Below are 11451 nucleotides of genomic sequence, written 5' to 3'. Positions count from 1 at the left end.
TCAGGCCAAGCCCCTATTGGTCCAGTGACCTTCTCAGGGGTGTCCCACCACTCTGTCACTAGGTGATGTGGTGGCCTGGGCTTTGGCCGACCTGCGGCCGGCCCGTGGCCAACCAGGTTGGTGTGGTGGACTTTGGCTTGCCGTGGCTAGGGCAGACAGTCATAGCCTGTGTGAGATAGAACGAGGGTTACGATATGGTAACCCTCGTTCTATAAGCACAGGCGGAGACCTCTACCAATGAGCCCTGCCGCTCTGACCCCATCTGCTGAAGAGGCGGTCAGATGCTGAGGCAGTAGGGAAACTGCTATTTATACGTCACGCACGTATCGGTAGCGACGTCCTATTGGTCGGCTACGTGCACAATAAAATTTCAGTGGGCATGTGCGTGCGTGTGATTGGAGGAGCTAGTACCCATAGAGTCCAGTAGAGGGCTCTGCCTGTGCTTATAGAACTAGGGTTACCATATCGTAACTTTCGTTATGTCACATGAGTTTCATAATATAATTATTTTAACCTAAAACAAACTCTTTTCCTAAACCTAACCACTTGAAAATCAACCTAATTTTTGTCATTTGACATATTTCACTTGGATTGAATTTTTCTCCCCACTACATTTGACAGCTGTAGTTACTAGTAACTTAGGAGTGTACATTTAAAAACACAGTGATCTTATAAAATACATTTTTAAAGATTTAAGGTTGCCCGCTAATCAGAAGAAGTACAGACCATTTACCGTTTCCTGGTTCCATCACCTGAATGCCCCACCCATCTACTTAGCCCTTCCCCACCCACCTCCCTACCTGCATCTCATTTCCTCATCTGCCTCTTAGTTCATATACCGGCCCAGATCATCATATCATTCCCTTGCCAGACCATCAAAGTTGCCATGTGCTTTTCAATTTGGATTTCAAACCATTAGAACGTTTAGCTTATCCCAACTCTGCACCATAACCTGGACCTGCCTGCCTGCCTGTATCTGACCCTCCCTGCCTGTTTATTACTACATTTTGGAAATAATTAGTTGATTTGCACCTTCTGTGTTACCCTCACCTGCTTTTGAGTCCCAGTCCTGTTCCCTGTATCCATTGCACTGTGCCAGATTAATACATTTCTTAAAAAACACACAGTTACAACCAGAAATATTTAAAATCTCTACACTTGCTCAAGTTACTGTAGAGTAATGATAAACAGTCAGCATGAGCAGTAGCACTAAACTTACACGAACTGATAAACCAGACAAACAGCTTGTAATTTATCACGGAGAGATGCCTGTTGGCTTTGTGACTGAGGTCAGCGGTGTTGGAAACTCACGTAATCATCACTTTTTGTCAGAGACTAAAATCGAGTCACGGAAATAAGTGCTGTCTTCACAACAACGCTTGTCATGTTGGATCTGAACGTTTGTGTTACAGCCTGTGAAAGAGCCACTGATGACGTAGCCTGAGTGAAGCTTCAGCGCTCCACCTGAACTAATGCAAAAACGCACTAATTTTCTGACAGAATGTTAACATCAATGAACAAGTTTCAAAATCAAAAAGAAGCAACTTTTTAAATACTGAAATTCACAAATGTCAGATGCAGCACAGAACATCACAACTGAAAGTGTTTCTATACATGTTGTCCTGAAGATACTGTTGGAGTGTTTTTGCGTCTGACTCCACGCCTGCAGCAGCAGCAGACGGGGTTAACGGGGTTAAATGTGGCGTGCTGTGGAAGACTAAGCCGTGTTGACATGAAGACAATCTGCTGAGCAGCTGACCCGCAGGCCGACGAGGCTTTGATGCAGGTCATGTGATCAAAGAGGTGCAGGATTTCTGAGTGATTATATCACTCACGGTCTACATCATCTGACCTCACCATCAAACAAGAGTTCCTGCAGCTGGATTAAGCTTTTATTAAACCTTATTTTTTACTTTGACCAGTGAAAGAGTACATCTGGCTGAAGTTTATCTGAGTTACTGAACATCAAATCCCAGCTGGCATAAACTAAAATATCCACTTTCTTCAATTATAGATATTTTTCCAGCTAAGCACATGCATACCATCATGCACTGTCAGTGTGTCTGTCATGCACTATATACTTGAAATATTATATTTTAACTATTTGTATTGTTTACAACTTACAAGAACACTTGACTTGTACGTAGATATTTATTTTTGTTGTTGGTCAGTGGATCTATGTACATCTGTACATAAAAGTCCTATTATTTTACCTTATTTCTTTAGCTTTGTTGTCCTTGGTTGTAGATGTCTGTTTCTGTGCTAGAACATTGAGAGCAAAGAAAAAAAACTTGTCCTGTTTTCACATACTTGACCAATAAAGCTGATTCTGAACTTTCTTTGAAAAATATTTTTCCCCTGAAGGTTCTGACACCATGCAGCATTAAGAGGATTATTGTTTCAGTCCAGTTGCTTTTTTACAAGGAGATCCTCTTCATTCCCTCGCCTGCTAATGCTTTTGTTTCTAAATCTCTATGAATGAAACCTCCTGCTCAAACACATCACTGATCAGTTATTATGTCTACAGTTTGAAAATTGTTTACTTTAAATGAGCACTTGAGACAGCATGTGTGGCTGTGTAGGTCTAAGCCTTTTCTTTCTGCATAATCCAAGACCGGTTGTGATCCATGTTGATGTAGCTGGCCCAGATTAAGAACCAAACACTGAAGCTAACTGCAGAAAGGTTTCCTGCTCCGACAACACGAAAATAAGACTCTGCTGAACTCACTCGTATATGCAAAGAACAAACAAGAAGATTAAGCCCTGAAAGTGTTTATATACTCAAGGTTTAGAGGGTGGGAGTCAGCAAAATTAATCCTGCCCTACCTATCCAAACAAAGAAGGAGACAAATGAAAAACAAAAAGCCCCAAATTACTGACATTGCCATTAGCCTCAGCTGTACTTTGTGTTTAGTGCTAGTTAGTTTAGCAGGTTAGCATTCAAATATTAACTAACACTCCATTAAAAGCTGGTATTAAAACATGATTCGGATACTAAATGACAGAATCTTGATAAATACATATACATATCATACTTATCATGCGTTCTTGTTGAGATAAGTTTTAATGTCCTCAAGACTCCCTTAAAAAAATTACATTGTTGTGTGAGTTGTTGAGTTACGGAAAACTTTATAAACTTTGAAACGCTGTCTATGCCAAATTCTTAATGATTTGTCCCCTAATGTAAATTTGGCAAATGTAATACATGATGTTATTCCTTCGTTTGTATAAAAAATGTTTGTGGTGTCTTGCAGAACCGGCGTGTAAGCTGCTCTGTGGCTAGATAAATTAGATGCTTTGTTAACAGCAGATCAGCTGCACAGATAAGTGCAGTGTCATTCATCAGTCATTAATTTTTTGCACAGTTCTATTGAATAAAGTACAGAATAGATGCATAATCGGTCATTAGAGGCGTGTCTCTTTCGGCCTTCTCGCTTGCTATATTTTGTTTGACTAAAAACAAACATCTGCAGGCTATAAAATTACGTTATGTATGGATGCCAGCATGTTGAAGGCTGCAGATTACATTTACGCCTGATCCACACACAATGTGGGTCAGGTTATCTCCAGATGTGGTCAGGCAGATACCATCACATTCCCATCACAATGCATTTACACCTTGCATTAACAACCAACAGATCACATTTAAAACTAAGTGTAAATGGGGTCCAACATAATAACCATAGAAAACCTGCATTTTTTTTTTACAGACAGATGCAAACCCTCAGCTAGAGTTAGCTTAATAGTCGCTTCTTTGCTTTAAATTGCAATTTTAGTTTTTAGCATTTTTAGCTCTACAGGTGCATCTGGAAAGAACGTGGAAAAGTTAATTTTCTTACGTATTTAATTCAAAAAGTGAAACTTTCATATATTCTAGATGCATTGCACATAAAGTGAAATATTCCAAGCCTGTTTTGTTTTAATCCTGATGATTACGGCTTACAGCTCATGCAAATCAAAACTCCAGTATCTTAAAATGTATTAGAATTTTAGAATAAAGAATTTATAATACAGAAATGTCGACCTCAGAAGAGCTCTAATCAGCTAATCACCTTAAAACACCTGCAAGGATTTCCTGAGCCCTCTCTGAGATGCACCTGTACCTCCCAAAACCTTGATTAAATGTTTACATGATCACAAAACCCTTCGTAATCTTTTTGCAGCATGTTTTTCTGGAAGCGTCCTGATGAAAGATGCAGACAGTCATAGAATCTTCAGGAGTTACCATGAGGTAACTTTTTCATTTCAAATCCTTGATTTTGTTTATTTTCATCCTTCAGACTCTATCATGACCACATACGCTCTTGGTGAATAAACGTTATGTGTAACTGTAGGTGATGCATTGGATGCTGCATGTGCCACACACAAACCATAAACTTTTCATTTCAAGTGATCCTATAATTTTCAAATCTAGTAAAGAATGGCTCGAAGTTGCTTTTCTGGATGTTTTGATGCTGGCCCAGATGAACTCATGTGTATAAAGAGATTTTGAGGGGTGGGTTTTTTTCTTACATTCACTATCTCATTGTCTCAACCTGTGAGGGATTCAGCTTCAGTGATTTCAAAGAGCTTTTGATCTCTGAGGCAGAGACGGTTCAGTCAAGGAGGCACAATATGTCAACAACCATCAAGATCTCTCATCACAGCAGGAATGTTTCAAAGCTTCTTCAGAACCAGCTCACTCTTATTCCCCTTATGTCCTGATTCTGCTGTTTTTCTGATTGATCACACAGTTTGATACAAATACAGTTGACTTGCTGTGGACTGTTGTCCTTTTTAAAACAAGTAGTCCCAGGAACTTAAAAGAAATTGTTTGACATTTTGATATATGCTTACTTGCATTCTTGCTAAGAAAGATGAGAAGATTGATATGACTCTCACATCTTTGCAAAAAAATATGACTTACAGCCAATGGCCGAATAGCTTAGCTTAGCATAAAGACTGGAAGCAGGGAGAAACAGCTTGCCTGTTTCTGTCCAAAGGTAACAATCTGCCTACATTGTCATTCGGATTATTTTTGCATGATCAAATACAGCTTCACACACCTGCTAACATGGATCATCAGATGATAATAATGTTGTTGTATGAATAAATATATATATATATAATTTTTTTTGTTGTTCATAAAAGAAGTGTCGTGTGTGGAGTAGTGGTAATGGACTAATGGAAGAGGGTCTAACAAACAACCCTGACAGTGACAGACAGGAGTCCCAGTGCGACACTGTGCAGGGACCAAAGCAGGTGAACTGTCATCACATCACCTGTCCAGTTTGTGCTTCTGTGCAGCTGGGATGGATGTGTGCTCAGTCTCCTTTCTTCTGAGGGTGACCTGGTTCCACTGACTGAACTCACTGGGAGTATTTGACTGACACACAAGACAGGGAGCTCCCAACCAAGTGTGAATCTTACACAGCTCACATCCAGGCTTCACATTTGCCGAAGCTAATTGGATTGTTTCTGTGTTTTGAAGACAGAAATGGTCAAAGAGGAAGGGAGGCGTTCAAAGACATGAACCTAAAGGTGTGAAAATAAGGTGTGTAGCAGAGCACACAACTCCAAAGTATGTGTGAATGCAAGAGGTCAGTAGGTCGATGGGGGACCGTGAGTTAACAGGTTTAAGACTCTGTGTTCAGCTCAGTTATCCTGTTAACATGAGTGCAGCAGGACTCTCCTGCAGAGACACTGTCCTGGTGGAAGAAGCTCCGCCGAAGCTTCATGGAACGTGAACAGTTTGGTTTGGGAGCTTGACTCGCACTGCATGTGATCGGTTATAGCTAGCCGGCCAATCAGAAGAGCCGTTCAGTGTGGAGTCACAGATGCAACTATCCAGTCCCCTTTCGACACCGCCGCTTGTTGCCAGGGTTGTTTGTGCCCTGCAGGGGGGAGAGGTGGAAGTAGAGCAGAAAATGTTACCGAAGAATAGACTGGCTGTAGATCTGCCACCTGAGAACAAACATCACACACGTACCCGGTTTGTTGTAGAGGAATAATGAGAGGTTAAAAGAGTTCAACAAGAACCAGCAGGTAGATTTAAACTCAGAGGGAGAAACTCTGAAGAAGGAGGGAAAGTGATGCAGAAAGAATGACAAGTATTAAGTATCAGTTTTCTAAAATGGTTTACATGCATTTCTTTGTGATTTCCTTACTCTATTCCTGAGATCCCTTTTAAAAACTGTTCAGAGTTTGCGTTACCAACACGAAGCTCAGCACAACAGTTCATACACCTCTCAGGATCTCTTCCAAACACTGACATGTGTCTGTCAGCAGGAACACTTTGTCACTCACAACACAATTACTTAAAAAACATTAACGGCAGATAGAATTAGAATTACAACATGTATGACTATTGTATCTGAGATGTCTTTCATTTATACAGTATAAACCAAGATTCCACTACAGCAAAAGAAGGTCACTTCTTTATCGCATGGATTGTGCTGCCTTACAGTATGTCAGTATACTTCAGGAGGTTTTCTTTGTTGGACATTTTTGCAGAATAATTCCACGTGCACAAAATTAAACCAATAGTGGCACATGTAGAAATACAACAGTGTTAGTCAACCCTGTGCACAAGTTATCATCCACAATATGCCTTCTGTCCTCTTTTGCAATACAGATGGGAAATAATATTTTTGCACATCTGATCCATCTCTGAAAATCTTCTGCAGATATTTTCAGACATCCAGCATTCATTGTATATAAAGGTGCATCAGATCACATGACTAGTGGTCATAAACTTTCCACCTCCACCGGGAAAATCAATCCTCTATGGGGTTGAGTAATGGCAACGAGCTGTGGTTGGTCTTTTCTATTTTTATTTCTTTAATAATTTCTTGTATGTTTATTCAGTAAGGTTTGTAATGTTTTCATAGTTTTCAATGTCAGTTTACAATCATGTGTAAATATGCATACTAGTGCGTAATGTTTTTTGAAAGATCATCGACTGCATTTTGTGTGAAAGTAATGAAAAGAGATCCACGGTTTTATCCACCGGGACTTTTTTTTGGGGGGGGGATCTGTTTGTTTAAAGAGGTTTAAAAAGAAAACATGGAGAAGCCGTCTGCAACAGAAAGTTTGTCAGAAACATTGTGATAAAAAAGAAATGTTGTTTCTTGTTGTGCACATTTTGTCACAGTAGTAAGATCATTTCACATCTGAGTGGAGATAAGAAAAAGCTGATAAAAACAAAGCGACAGGACTGTTGTGAAGAGTTCAGACATCTGTGAAGAAGAAACTGATCTGATTCAGATCCAAAGTCAAAGTAAAAACCAAGTACTACATTCAAAAATTAAAGACGTTTTCTACTAGAGTATTAAAAGTAAAAGTACTCATGCAGAAGTTTTAGTGTTATGTTATACAGTATATTTTAATATTGGAATATTATAAATGATGCAACACCTTTTTTAAGCAGCATTTTACTGTAGACGCTGGAGGTGGAACTGATTTAATTACTTCATATACTGTTGTGTAGTTTACAACAATATGTACTATTTTATGATCACCAGTGTTTTAATTGTACATGAATCTATTAAACCCTGAGCTTTTTGATAATATTTGTCCCCTGTGAATCTGTGTGTGTTCTTTTCACTCTGATCTTCATGGATCCACCACGGAAATAATTACTGATCTTTTCAAACTTCAGGAGGCTCATCTAGCTGCTCAGCAGTTAAAGTCATTCTGTTTAAGTCACATTGGGTGATATTCTCTGCTCGTTACATTCAACCAAAATACAGACTGACTGGATGGATAGCAAAATAAGCTTTTAGGTCAAAGACAACTTTAAAGGGGAAAAACTACAGAGACCATGTTGGCTACACTTAAAACCATGGTATATAACCTGATCAAACCTCTGGCAGAGAACAAAAAAACAAGCACTCCTGTTGTGAGCGACAACAACCTCAGGTGCAATCACTTCATCTTAAAGGTGGAGTAAGCAATTCTGGAGAAATCCAACACCATGACAAATACCATGATTTGGAGAAAACAATGACAAAGCTAGTAACGTAACTGACATTAGCTACATTGTGGGTTAGCATACTGTGGCTACAATTGCTCCTGCAAAGCTAACACGAAGCTAACATGCAGAAAGGACAAGACACTTCTTTTATTTCAGCACACACAGAACAGACAGCTAGAGGACCGTAAGGACAAAAAGACGTGTATTTGATTAGAATCGCACACCCCCCTTTAACAAGAGACTACACATATATAACCCAGCTGTGTTGTGTGCATCCTAGATTAAACCACAAACACACACCAAAACATCGATCAAGAAATCAAAGATGACAAAAGTGCTTCCTTTTTAGAAGCTAAACACAATATAGCATTTATACTGAAGCAGCTCTCTGTGACTCAGATTGTCTGTTTTGTGCTTTAGAGTCCTTTTTAATTTAAAAGTGTTAATGTGGCTCTGGAGCCCACTTTGACCTGTGGCTTCCGCACAGCTGCTGGGGCAAGGTTTATTCTGACCCAGGTTCAGTCGGGGTGTACGCAGGAACCCTGAAGTTCCTGTAACCCAGCAGGGGAGGTTCATAATTGGAGTGTCCTGCTGATTTTAAAGTTTGGGCTGCGGTCCACACTTCAAAGGCTGAACCCTGTTTCAAAGTCCAGGAAGAAGAGAAGAAAATGAGGCTCTCACTGTCATTAAGCACAAGATAATTTATTGAGGAAAATCAGAACAGGTTCACTGATGGCAGCACTAAACAGCTCTCTGAGGCTTCATCCACACTACTACGCTTTCGTTTTTAAACGCAGCACTTTGGCTCCAAACACCTCAAATGGAGAAGCTTGAAAACGAAGCAGCTGTACAATTAATGTTTCTATGCAGCTATTTTGCCTATTAGCAATAACATTTTTTATGTATCAGACAGAAAAATGTATAGTGTAAACGTTTTTGTTTCCCTATAAGGCTACTGCAGTTCACTTCAGTTCTGGTTAAGCTTTGAGAAAGATGTTTATGTTAATTTCTAACAAGACTTAAAGTTTATTATAGTCTTTGGTAGCTTGGAAACAAACAGAAAATGCAAAGAAGACTTTTTATTCTAGGATCTTTAGGTCTTAAATAAAAAAACGTTTGTACACACAATGACGTGTTACTGACAAGTGTCAAAAACCTGTGACACAATGTGTGGGCTCCCAGACCGAACAACACCATACATAAAAAGGCTTTCGTGACCTCAGGATATTAAGGACTTCTTTTTTCATTGCTTCTTTAAAAAAATAAAATAAAATACAAACCCATCTTAAAAGTAGCATTAGCCAAAGGCTTAGTCTTTGCAAGTAAAGATGGGTCGTGGCTCACCCCTTTTTATACCAAAATTCTTTTTTTCTTAGTCAGTTCAAAGGGAACATTTCTCAGCACAAGATTGCGGAGAATTTGAGTCTTTCAAAATCAAGAGAACAATGTTGTGAAAAGATTCAGGGAATTTGGAGACATCTCCGTGTAAGGGCAAGGTCGGAAACCACTGTTGAATTTGCGTGACCTTCAGGGCCTCAGCTGAAGAAACCGTTCTGCTCCTGTGACAAATACAGCCACAAGCTTCGGAAAAACCATTGTCACTGAACACAGTCCACCGTTGCATCCAGAAATGCAACCTGAAACTGTATTACGCAAGGAGGAAGCCATTTACATTTACATTTATTCATTTAGCTGATGCTTTTTTCCAAAGCGACTTACAATTGCTATAGATGTCAGAGGTCGCATGCCTCTGGAGCAGCGAGGGGTTAAGTGTCTTGCTCAGGGACACATTGGTGATCTCTCACACCAAAGGCATGTGTCTTTTCCATTGCGCCATCACCACCCCATACATCAATTGTATCATCTCAGATGGACCTTTTGGTCAGATGAGTCCAGCTTGTTTTCGAGACAAAGGCCACTGCAGTTCACTAAAGTTCTGTTTAAGCTTTGAGAAAGATGTTTATGTTAGGGTTGTAATGTAACGGTTGTGACAGGTGTGTAGGATCAAAAAACATTAACTTTAAAGGAACATCCTGCACGCTGTACCCTCAGACTGATCGGCACCATACATAAAAAGGCTATAGCCTTTCACCGGGGAACAAACCCGCCCTTTCATGACCTCAGGATCTTAAGGACTTCCTAGTGTTCTAGTTCTAATACTACATGTATTTAAAGGATTTTGTAATATTGTGATTTTATCCATTATAATAGCCTCCAGTGCCTGTTTCTACATTTGAAAGAATTTGCTACAGTCTAATAATATAAGAGTAAACTTTATCTAAATAGCACTTTTATGAAGACCTTTTACAGAAAAAAACTAAACTAAATAAAACTAAAGTATCATAAAATATCTATCTATGCATGTATGTATGTAGTATAGTACAATAGTTTTAGGCAGGTAAAATCTAAATCAAATCAATATTTGGTCTCCACAGCTATGTAGAAACAAAAATTTTATCATAAGATAAATGCTTCGCATACCTTGCAAGCCAATCAGATACAAGAAAACATAAAATATTTTTGATAATATTTACTGTACAGTTGTGACTGCGGATATGAACAAGCCCTAACACAGATCAACACTAGTCGTTTCCACAGCAGCCCTGCAGCTTTTCAGTGAACTAGGTGGGACACCCTGCTGAGGACATCAGGTTCACAGCATCAGAAACCAGTCAAGTCTGTTTCACATGTTTATGTTGTTCATGTCTTTGGCCTCATTCATCAGTTTGGTTGACAGCCTCCAGCTTGCTGTGACATCACTGCGTCTTCTTTAAATGTTAGTTATGTGCTTGTTACTTAAAATTTGTTGTTGCCTGATACAAGTCTGAATGTGTTCACTCGGTGAACCTTTGCCCTTCTTCAGACCGATAGACTCCTGTCTGTATGTAAATGTGTCTCTAAATTATATCTCCAGTGGGCAATATGCAAATCTAAAATAACAATAGGGCAATAAAACAAGAATGATTTTGAATCACTGGTAATATCTAATTTCAATATGGACTTTGTCCTTGCAGAGGTAGACAAGGTCAGAGACGGCCTCCCTCAGAGGAATGTCAGCTCTCATTTAAAGGGTGAGGTAGTGTGTGTGTGTGTGTGTGTGTGTGTGTGTGTGTGTGTGTTTGCAGACACCCCTTGGCATGAATAAAACACGCTGATCCTCAGCCAAACCTTCAGTCTGACACATTGTCACACCTCCCTCGTCTCTCCTCCTGAAATGAAAATGAAGTGCTGAGTTCACAAACATGTTTGGTCTTGTAGTTGTTACAGGAGGTAAGGAGCAGTGAGGACAGGGTGGGGTGGGGTGATGACTAAGGTTATCTGAAAAGAGGTTTGGAGGAAGAAATTTCTATTTCTTGATCATTTTGATTTCCTGTGTGAGAGTCTGACAGTAATAAAGTCAATTATATTTTTTTGTTGTTTGGAATTTTTTATTGGTTATAAATTATTTGGTTGGTTATTGTATTGATTATGATAGGTGGTTGTTTGAGTCCCCCCCG

This window comes from Micropterus dolomieu, linkage group LG07, assembly GCF_021292245.1.
Source record: "Micropterus dolomieu isolate WLL.071019.BEF.003 ecotype Adirondacks linkage group LG07, ASM2129224v1, whole genome shotgun sequence".
In the NCBI taxonomy this organism is placed as follows: domain Eukaryota; kingdom Metazoa; phylum Chordata; class Actinopteri; order Centrarchiformes; family Centrarchidae; genus Micropterus; species Micropterus dolomieu.
The sequence above is the reverse complement of the archived record's forward strand: the minus strand, read 5'-3'. Positions refer to the sequence as shown.